This window comes from Tachypleus tridentatus, unplaced genomic scaffold (genome assembly GCF_004210375.1).
Source record: "Tachypleus tridentatus isolate NWPU-2018 unplaced genomic scaffold, ASM421037v1 Hic_cluster_1, whole genome shotgun sequence".
Lineage (NCBI taxonomy): Eukaryota > Metazoa > Arthropoda > Merostomata > Xiphosura > Limulidae > Tachypleus > Tachypleus tridentatus.
In genome coordinates, this window is record NW_027467777.1 from 21,946,877 (window position 1) to 21,957,699 (window position 10,823).

The window sequence follows — 10,823 nt, forward strand, 5'->3', positions numbered from 1 at the left end:
AACTTACATGATATATCAGATCAGTATACTGGTGTTAACTTACGTACATGATATATTAGATCCACTACATTGGTGTTAACTTACATGAAATATCAGATCAGAATACTGGTGTTAACTTACATGCATGATATATTAGATCTACTACACTGGTGTTAACTTTTATACGTGGTATATTATATCCACTTCACTGGTGTTAACTTATATATATGATATATTAGATCAGCACACTGGTGTTAGCTTGTTTACAGAATATTACCAGATGCAAATTTTCTGTTAACTGTAGGCAAGGGGACAACACATTGTCTTACCTGTAACACAAATGATCATAAACACCATAAAAGGGAAGAAATATACGTGTTGTTTAGTATATCATTCTTGTTAATATAAATGTTATCACCCTGATATGAAAGAAAGGGTCGGGGAAAGTGAAAAATGTAAGTTCCTTGTGGTTGTAAGTACTGATAACTTTATGTTTACAGGAACTAATCCATTTGAACATAGAAAGAATGTTTGTTCAAAGTTTGATATTTGCTTCTATCAGTTTGTCGATGTCGGGTTTTTTTCGTCTAAAAGTAAGATTACGAACTCTCTTATGATCCACCAATGTTAGTTACCACCTTTCATCACGTGACCACTAGAAAGATTTTTGCAGTGAGTCGCTAAAGGTAGTCTTCTGTAGGTTTCTCAGTTATCCTGCTAAAGGTAGTCTTCTGCAGGTTTCTCAGCTATCCTGCTAAAGGTAGTCTTCTGTAGGTTTCTCAGTTATCCTGCTAAAGGTAGTCTTCTGTAGGTTTTTCAGTTATCCTGCTAAAGGTAGTCTTCTGTAGGTTTTTCAGTTATCCTGCTAAAGGTAGTCTTCTGTAGGTTTTTCAGTTATCCTCACCTTGGATGTAAAGTACAATTCAGCGAAGATATATACATCCAGGTTGAAGATGAGATACCGAATCTGGTTCTGGTTGTTTGCTTTGTTCTGCCCATAATTACAGAAGAAGTCACACGTAAGCCGAGTTTTTGTTTTCTTTCAAAATGATATGATTTTATGTAACGTGTTATTCCAAAATGTTTTATAATAATTAAAACAAGTGTCAATATATATAAACATATGTGTGTTTAAAAAGCAAAGTGTGAAGAATATAAATTTTCTGTGGGACAACAATTTTTCCTTATTAGGTGAAGCTTGAACGTTGGCTGTTTGTTAATGTATTTGTTTGTTCAGCTTGAGAACTAGTTTTAAAAGGGGCATCTGTTCATGTATCATTTCACAGATTTAATGATCATGTTTCATGTGTGTTACATCAAGAGTTCTGTTGTGGTCACACCTTATATTCACACTTCAACCACTAATACCTCTATGAAACGATATAATCATAACACAAATACCATTTTCTATCAAGTTGTTTAGTCAATGTATTTTAAATAGTGTATTAACTCAGTTATGTTTTTTAAACTTACATCAACGTAATATTTTATTATAATAATTATTCAGTTTTCAACTCGTGTTTTGTGTCTGAATATGTAAGTAACATTCAGTCCTGTAGGTTAATTTTCGCTTTTATTAATAATTTCAAAACGACCAGTTTGGTACTAATTAGTTTTAACACACTTTATATAATAAAACGATAAAGGATATCTTTCGGTGAATAAAAACCGAAAGCCTGCTCCTCAAAAATGTATATTTTAACATCTAAAATTTTAGTTTCAAATCTGGCTAAGCATAAGCAAATAACAAAAGGCTTAAATTTATAACTGAATTTATGTTAACTTCAGACAAATTTTGTTTAGAATTCCTCCATTAAAGACATTTTTAGATACAAAATATTTGTCTATAGAAAATTGATTTTGAAACTACAATGGAAAAATCAAGAGAAAAGTGAGAAGACAGTTATTAATAATTCACTAGTTTTTAATGTTTAAACCCAAATTTTTAACTACTGACAAAACTAAAGTGGAAGAAAAAAAAAACTACATTCTAAAACTTTATTATTTATAGTTTAAGGAAGGCTATGATATATTAAATTAAAATTATTGTTACAACAACATTCCACTTATAAACACTATTCACAGCCAATCAGAATTATTTAAGTACCTATTTGTTCCGGTTTTAGCCAATGAGATTGACTGTAACTTTCAAGACAATTTCTGTGAATGGAACAAGGAAGAAGGATGGATTTTCAACGCTGATGTTCCCAAAATAGAAAACAATGGTGAGAACAAACATTTTAGTTACATATTGATATATTATCAACGTTCTAAAGGTTAAATCACTGGATAAAGTTAGTGTCGACCGTTGGTTAATAGTAAACTAACGATCTGAATACAGTTAGTTTCAACCATTGTTTTAAAGATAAACTGAACACAGTTCACGTCAGCCATTGTTTTAATAGTAAACTGATGTACTGAATACACTTAATGTGAAACATTGTTTTAATAGTAAACTGACGTAAAGAATACAGTTAAAGTGAACCATTGTTTTAAAAATAAACTGATTAACTGATAACAGTTAATGTGGACCGTTAAACAGTTTAATAGTAAACTGTTTAATTGAATACTGTTCATGTCAACCATTGTGATAATAATAAACTGATTGATTGAAAAACAGTTCATCTCATGAATTGTTTTAATAATAAACTGATTGACTGAACACAGTTAATGTCAACCATTGTTTTAATAGTGAACTGACGGACAGAAAACAGTTCATGCTAAGCATTGTTTTAATATTGAGCTGATGTACTGTATACTGTTAATGGTAATTCTTGTTTTAATAGTAAAGTGACGTACTGAATAGATTTAATATCAACTATTGTTTTAATAGTGTACTGATGTACTGAATACAGTTAATATCAACCATTGTGCTAATAATGAACTGATATACTTAATACAGCTAATATCAACCATTGTGTTAAGAATGAACTGATATACTGAATACAGCTAATATCAACCATTGTGCTAATAATGAACTGATATACTGAATACAGTTAATATTAACCATTGTGCTAATAATGAACTGATATACTGAATACAGCTAATGTCAACCATTTTGCTAATAATGAACTGATATACTGAATACAGCTAATATCAACCATTGTTTTAATAATGAACTGATATACTGAATGCAGCTAATATTAATTATTGTGCTAATAATGAACTGATATTCTGAATACAGCTAATATCAACCATTGTGCTAATAATGAACAGATGTATTAAATAGTGTTAATTCTTTCAATAGTAACTTGACGGATGGAAAACAGTTCATATAAACCAATGTTTTAATAGTGAACTGACATACTGAACACAGTTCATGTGAACCGTTCTTTTAATGATAAACTGAGTAACTCAACACAGTTCATGCTAACCATTGTTTTAATAGTAAACTGATGTACTGAATGCAGTTAATGTGAACCACAATATTAATAGTACACTCATGTACTGAATACAGTTAATGTCAACTATTGTTTTAGTTAAAAAAATGACGAAATGAACAATGTTGATGTGAACCATTGTTTTAATTATAAACTGATTAACTAAATACAGTTCATGTCAACTATTGTTTTAATAGTAAACCTACGTAGTGAATACAGTGAATGGGAACCTTTGTTTTAATAATAAACTCGTTAACTGAATACAGTTCATGTCAACCATTATTTTAATAATAAACTTACTAAATGAACACAGTTGGTGACACCCATTGTTTAATTATAAACTGATAAACTGAACACAGTTCATGTCAACCATTGTTGTAATAATAATCTGATTAGCTTAATACAGTTCATATCAACCATTGTTGTAATAATAAACTGATTAACTTAATACAGTTCATGTCAACCATTGCTCAAATAATTAATGAAAAGAATGAAAACAGTTCATGTGAAACATTGTCTTAATAGTTATCTGTCGTACTAAATATATTTAATATCAACCATGGTTTTAATAGTAAACTGACACACTGAATAAGGTTAATGTCAACCATTGATTTCATTGTAAACTGACGTACTGAATACAGTTAATGCCAACCATTGATTGAATACGGAATTGATGTTTTGAATAAGTTAATATCAACCTTTGTTTTAATAGTGAGCTGAAGAACCGAATACATATAATATCAACCATTGTTTTAATAGTATCTGTTGTACTGAACAGATTTAATGCAACCTTGGTTTTAATAGTGAACTGATGTACTGAATACAGCTAATATCAACCAGTTTTAATAGTGAACTGATGTATTTAATAAGTTAGTATCATCCATTGTCTTAATAATGAACTGATTTACACGTTTATATCAACCATTGTTTCAATAGTGAAATGATGTACTGTGTGCAGTTTATATCAACCATTGTTTCAATAGTGAAATGATGTACTGTGTGCAGTTTACATCAACCATTGTTTCAATAGTGAAATGATGTACTGTGTGCAGTTTACATCAACCATTGTTTCAACAGTGAAATGATGTACTGTGTGCAGTTAATATCAACCATTGTTTCAATAGTGAACTGATGTACTGTGTGCAGTTTATATCAATCATTGTTTCAATAGTGAAATGATGTACTGTGTGTAGTTTACATCAACCATTGTTTCAATAGTGAACTGATGTAGTGTGTGCAGTTTATATCAACCATTGTTTCAATAGTGAAATGATGTACTGTGTGCAGTTTATATCAACCATTGTTTCAATAGTGAAATGATGTACTGTGTGCAGTTAATATCAACCATTGTTTCAATAGTGAAATGATGTACTGTGTGCAGTTTATATCAACCATTGTTTCAATAGTGAAATGATGTACTGTGTGCAGTTTATATCAACCATTGTTTCAATAGTGAAATGATGTACTGTGTGCAGTTTACATCAACCATTGTTTCAATAGTGAAATGATGTACTGTGTGCAGCTTATATCAACCATTGTTTCAATAGTGAAATGATGTACTGTGTGCAGCTTATATCAACCATTGTTTCAATAGTGAAATGATGTACTGTGTGTAGTTAATATCAACCATTGTTTCAATAGTGAAATGATGTACTGTGTGCAGTTAATATCAACCATTGTTTCAATAGTGAAATGATGTACTGTGTGCAGTTTATATCAACCATTGTTTCAATAGTGAACTGATGTAGTGTGTGCAGTTTATATCAACCATTGTTTCAATAGTGAAATGATGTACTGTGTGCAGTTTACATCAACCATTGTTTCAATAGTGAAATGATGTACTGTGTGCAGTTTACATCAACCATTGTTTCTATAGTGAAATGATGTACTGTGTGCAGTTTATATCAACCATTGTTTCAATAGTGAAATGATGTACTGTGTGCAGTTAATATCAACCATTGTTTCAATAGTGAAATGATGTACTGTGTGCAGTTTATATCAACCATTGTTTCAATAGTGAAATGATGTACTGTGTGCAGTTAATATCAACCATTGTTTCAATAGTGAAATGATGTACTGTGTGCAGTTAATATCAACCATTGTTTCAATAGTGAAATGATGTACTGTGTGCAGTTTATATCAACCATTGTTTCAATAGTGAAATGATGTATTGTGTGCAGTTTACATCAACCATTGTTGCAATAGTGAAATGATGTACTGTGTGCAGTTAATATCAACCATTGTTTCAATAGTGAAATGATGTACTGTGTGCAGTTTATATCAACCATTGTTTCTATAGTGAAATGATGTACTGTGTGCAGTTTACATCAACCATTGTTTCAATAGTGAAATGATGTACTGTGTGCAGTTAATATCAACCATTGTTTCAATAGTGAAATGATGTACTGTGTGCAGTTTATATCAACCATTATTTCAATAGTGAAATGATGTACTGTGTGCAGTTAATATCAACCATTGTTTCAATAGTGAAATGATGTACTGTGTGCAGTTTATATCAACCATTGTTTCAATAGTGAAATGATGTACTGTGTGCAGTTTATATCAACCATTATTTCAATAGTGAAATGATGTACTGTGTGCAGTTTATATCAACCATTATTTCAATAGTGAAATGATGTACTGTGTGCAGTTAATATCAACCATTGTTTCAATAGTGAAATGATGTACTGTGTGCAGTTTATATCAACCATTGTTTCAATAGTGAAATGATGTACTGTGTGCAGTTTATATCAACCATTATTTCAATAGTGAAATGATGTACTGTGTGCAGTTTATATCAACCATTATTTCAATAGTGAAATGATGTACTGTGTGCAGTTAATATCAACCATTGTTTCAATAGTGAAATGATGTACTGTGTGCAGTTAATATCAACCATTGTTTCAATAGTGAAATGATGTACTGTGTGCAGTTTACATCAACCATTGTTTCAATAGTGAAATGATGTACTGTGTGCAGTTAATATCAACCATTGTTTCAATAGTGAACTGAATAACTGAATACAGTTAATGCCAACCAAAGTTTTAATAGCAAACTGATGTATTGAATACAGATAATGTCAACGATAGTTTTAATAGCAAACTGATGTATTGAATACAGATAATGTCAACGATAGTTTTAATAGTAACTGACGTGCACAATACAGTTAAAGTGAACCCTTAAATATTTAAAAATGGCTGGCGTAGGTAAAGAAAGTTCTAGTGGATGAGCGGGCAACGTTTCGACCTCTTAGGTCACCGTTTTTACAGCCGTTTTAAATATATAATTTTCTCTACAAGCAGGTTTTCTCGTCATCACGGAAAGTGAACCATTGTTTTAATAAGAGACAGATTAACTGAACACAGTTCATTTCAACCATTGTTTTAATAATAAATTGAATGACTAAATACAGTTCAAGTCAACCATTGTTTTAATAATTAACTGATTATCTGAATACAGTTCATGTCAACCATTGTTTTAATAGTAAACTGAGTGACGGAAAACAGTTTAACTGAACCATTGTTTTAATATTAATCTGACGCACTAAACACAGTTAATATCAAACTTTGTTTTAACAGTAAACTGAGGTGGTGAATACAGTTAATGTTAACCATTGTTCTAATAGTAAACTGATGGAAGTAAAACAGTTTATGTGAACCATTCTTTTATAAGTAAACTGATGTGCGGATTACTGTTATTAAGTATCATTCTTTTAATTGTGAATTGATGTACTGAATAGAGTTTATGTCAACCATTGTTTTAATAATAATCTGATTAACTGAACACAGTTCCTTTCAACTATTGTTTTAATAGTGAACTGACGTACTGAATACAGTTAATGTGAACCATTGTTTTAACAGTAAACTGATGTACGGAATACAGTTAATGTGAACCACTGTTTTAATTGTAAACTGATATACTTAATACAGTTAATATCAACCATTGCTTTAATAGTACATCATGAACACAGTGCGTTTATATGGATGTGAATAACATCCTTATGATGCAGTAGTTACGTCGAGTGACTAAATTCTTCTAAACACGTGATAAATGTTTCTCTTTAATAAAAACTACTTTCAGAAAATAAACTGTCTTTGTTTTGCTCAGTTGTCAAAGTTAAACTATTGATTTGTTGTTTTTAATTAATGTTCTTTAGATGCTTGTTTGAGTCACATGCATAGATATGATATAAAGATCATACCCTTATTATAAAGGTGGTGATTATAAACGTGTTTTCCCTCATATAAATGTGGTTCCCTGTTTTCCTTCTGATGGTGGTTTTGGTTTTGATTTTCGAGTTTCCATTGGCAGTAAATATTCAATTTGTGCTCAGTTCCTAAATTATTATAAATGTAGAATCAACCAATAGAAACACTAGAAGTAACTACATCTTTATTAAAAGTTTAGTATGTAGGCTGTACCATTGTTTAAAATTTATATAACGTTTAGTATGTAGGCTGTACCATTGTTTAAAATTTATATAACGTTTAGTATGTAGGCTGTACCATTGTTTACAATTTATATAACGTTTAGTATGTAGGCTGTACCATTGTTTAAAATTTATATAACGTTTAGTATGTAGGCTGTACCATTGTTTAAAATTTATATAACGAGTCTATAAATCGCAAGAGGTGAAATTTACCGGTACATCTTAGGACTTTAAGGCTGATTAATTGTAACAGAAACAACTAACAGTTACAGAATAGAACGTCAACTCTTATGAACTGTAGCAGAAACAAGTAAGCTATAGGATAGTATGTTAAATTTAATGAATTGTAACAGAAACAAGTAAGCTATAGGATAGTAAGTTAAATTTAATGAATTGTAGGTAAACGATTAGGTTCGTTAGTTCAATAAAAGTATATAATTTTTAAGTATTTATTAATATTTACTATTACTTTCCCTTCTATTTTCAGAATTGTATTTGTATGTAAGAGAAAAAGGAGTGTATAAGCCTGAAATTAACATAATAGAAGGGTACAACCTGAATACATTTTATACTGAGCTCTGGAAGGGTAAAGACACTACAGCGTCTTTTCATGTACAGATGGGAAATAATCTTCAAACAGAATGTAAGTTCGATACATGGAGAGAGTGGCTTGTTTGCAATAATGAAGAAAAGCTACAAATTGATGACAAGGTATAAAACAACCTTTGTGTTTATAAAGTTACCATTATATGTGTAATGATGGGTGACCTTTGTTATTATATAAGTTCAGGTTTAATAGATAGAATATTGTCTATATTATATTGTTTTCTTGAAATATGAAGTAAATCCTAACAGTGATAGTGATGAAGCTAACGATGCATAAGAGATGTCTTAACTTATAGTCCTATACTATGATTAGGTATATTTATCAGAAATAAAATAGCATTAATTACGTATCTTGGTAACGACTACAGTATTACTGAGTATTAGGTTTCTTTGTTAGGACTACAGTTGTACTGAGTAATAGGTTTCTTTGTTAGGACTGCAGTAGTACTGAGTATTAAGTTTCTTTGTTAGGACTACAGTAGTACTGAGTATTAAGTTTCTTTGTTAGGACTGCAGTAGTACTGAGTATTAGGTTTCTTTGTTAGGACTGCAGTAGTACTGAGTATTAAGTTTCTTTGTTCGGACTACAATAGTACTGAGTATTAAGTTTCTTTATTAAGATTACAGTCACAATATTTCCTTTAGCGTTATAGTAATAACTATTAGGTATCACTGTTTTGTACTCAGATTTTATGTGATGAAGGTGTTTAAATATCTGGTAATATCTCCAAAGATAGTTATAACCTTATTTTTCTTGAATGAGGCTGTACAGAATGCGGCCAACTAGAATGGTCGGTATGGACAGTATATTTTAGAGTTATCCGACTAACAGAGCATATGAATACACTGAAATCGTGCGGTTCAATAAAGTTATTAATATTCAAACCATTATTCTTCTGTAAGCTGCGCCACTACACCTAACATTTTTCTTAAAGGAGAAACTTCAGAAAGCGAATTATGTAAAAATCCGTTTAAAGATTTCCATACATAATGATGTAAATGATTTATTAAAGTTTGAACTCACTTGGACACCTTTAATTACTGAAGTTTTGTATGTTCGTGGATTATCCTGTGTTACGGTGCACTAAACTTTACTTACTTGCTATTGGACTTGTTAGAGGTCTCGTTCTTGAAAGTCCGTACCTCAAGCTCATTCATAATCCTAATTCCATGAAAACACGATTTATGTAGCTCTGATTATTTTAAATCTGCTATCTCAACACATTTAAGTGTATGAATACCTGACTTAGGAAACACTGTTAAATACCTTTCCACAAAATAACAATAACACGTTTTAGTGCTATCTCACTAAATTATCAACGCCACACAATGTAGTTTTTATACTGCTCATTTTACCTCAACTTCATATTGACTATGGTTGTTACATGTTACTGATTTAAATATTCAAAATAACGTTAGTACCTTTGATCAATGATGACATTGTTGTTTATTTCATGTAATTATAATATAACGTGGTTTACAAAACTTAGAAAAAGAAGAAGTTTCAAATATTTCTGTAAAATCTAATCCAGTTACATTTTGTAAATTATGAAAGTAAACTTTAAAATCTATTTTACCATGAACATAATTAACGAACTTCATAAAATGTGATTTCAGATTTTTATAACACTGACGTTAGAAAATAATGGGTTCGTTGCTCTACGTAAAAATCCAGGTAGGATTATATTCAGGTTTTATTAAATAAAACAATATTGATATTGAAACTTTGCACTGAATACATTCAGGTTTTATTAAATAAAACAATATTGATATTGAAACTTTGTACTGAATACATTCAGGTTTTATTAAATAAAACAATATTGATATTGAAACATTGTACTGAATACATCCACGTTTTATTAAATAAAACAATATTGATATTGAAACTTTGCACTGAATACATTCAGGTTTTATTAAATAAAACAATATTGATATTGAAACTTTGCACTGAATACATTCAGGTTTTATTAAATAAAACAATATTGATATTGAAGCATTGTATTGAATACATTCAGGTTTTATTAAATAAAATAACATATTAAAACGTATTGAAACTTTGTACTGAATACATTGAGGTTTTATTAAATAAAATAACATATTAACACGTATTGAAACTTTGTACTGAATGCATTCAGGTTTTATTAAATAAAATAATATATTAACATGTATTGAAACTTTGCACTGAATATATTCAGGTTTTATTAAATAGTTTAAAATTTTTTTTTCAAATTTTAGTTAATGACGTAAGATTCTATTCGGATTTTACTGAATAATAGAAGGTTTTATTAAGATTCTATCTAATAATTGAAGTTTTTATTAAGATTTTTTGAATAATGTAAGCTTATGCTGGAATTTTATTAAATAATGTAATATTATATTCGAATTTCAGTGAATAATGTGAGATTATGTTAAGATTTATAAAATAAAAT

General features: G+C 29.7%; 1 long non-coding RNA gene across 1 annotated transcript; it reads left to right on the forward strand.

Moving 5' to 3' along the window:
* The first annotated feature begins 310 nt into the window (after nt 1-310).
* Nucleotides 311-10,069, forward strand: LOC143241926 (uncharacterized). Its single transcript, XR_013022348.1, has 4 exons — nt 311-998; nt 2,106-2,204; nt 8,276-8,499; nt 10,012-10,069. It is a non-coding gene; the product is annotated as an uncharacterized LOC143241926 (long non-coding RNA).
* Nucleotides 10,070-10,823: the final 754 nt, after the last annotated feature.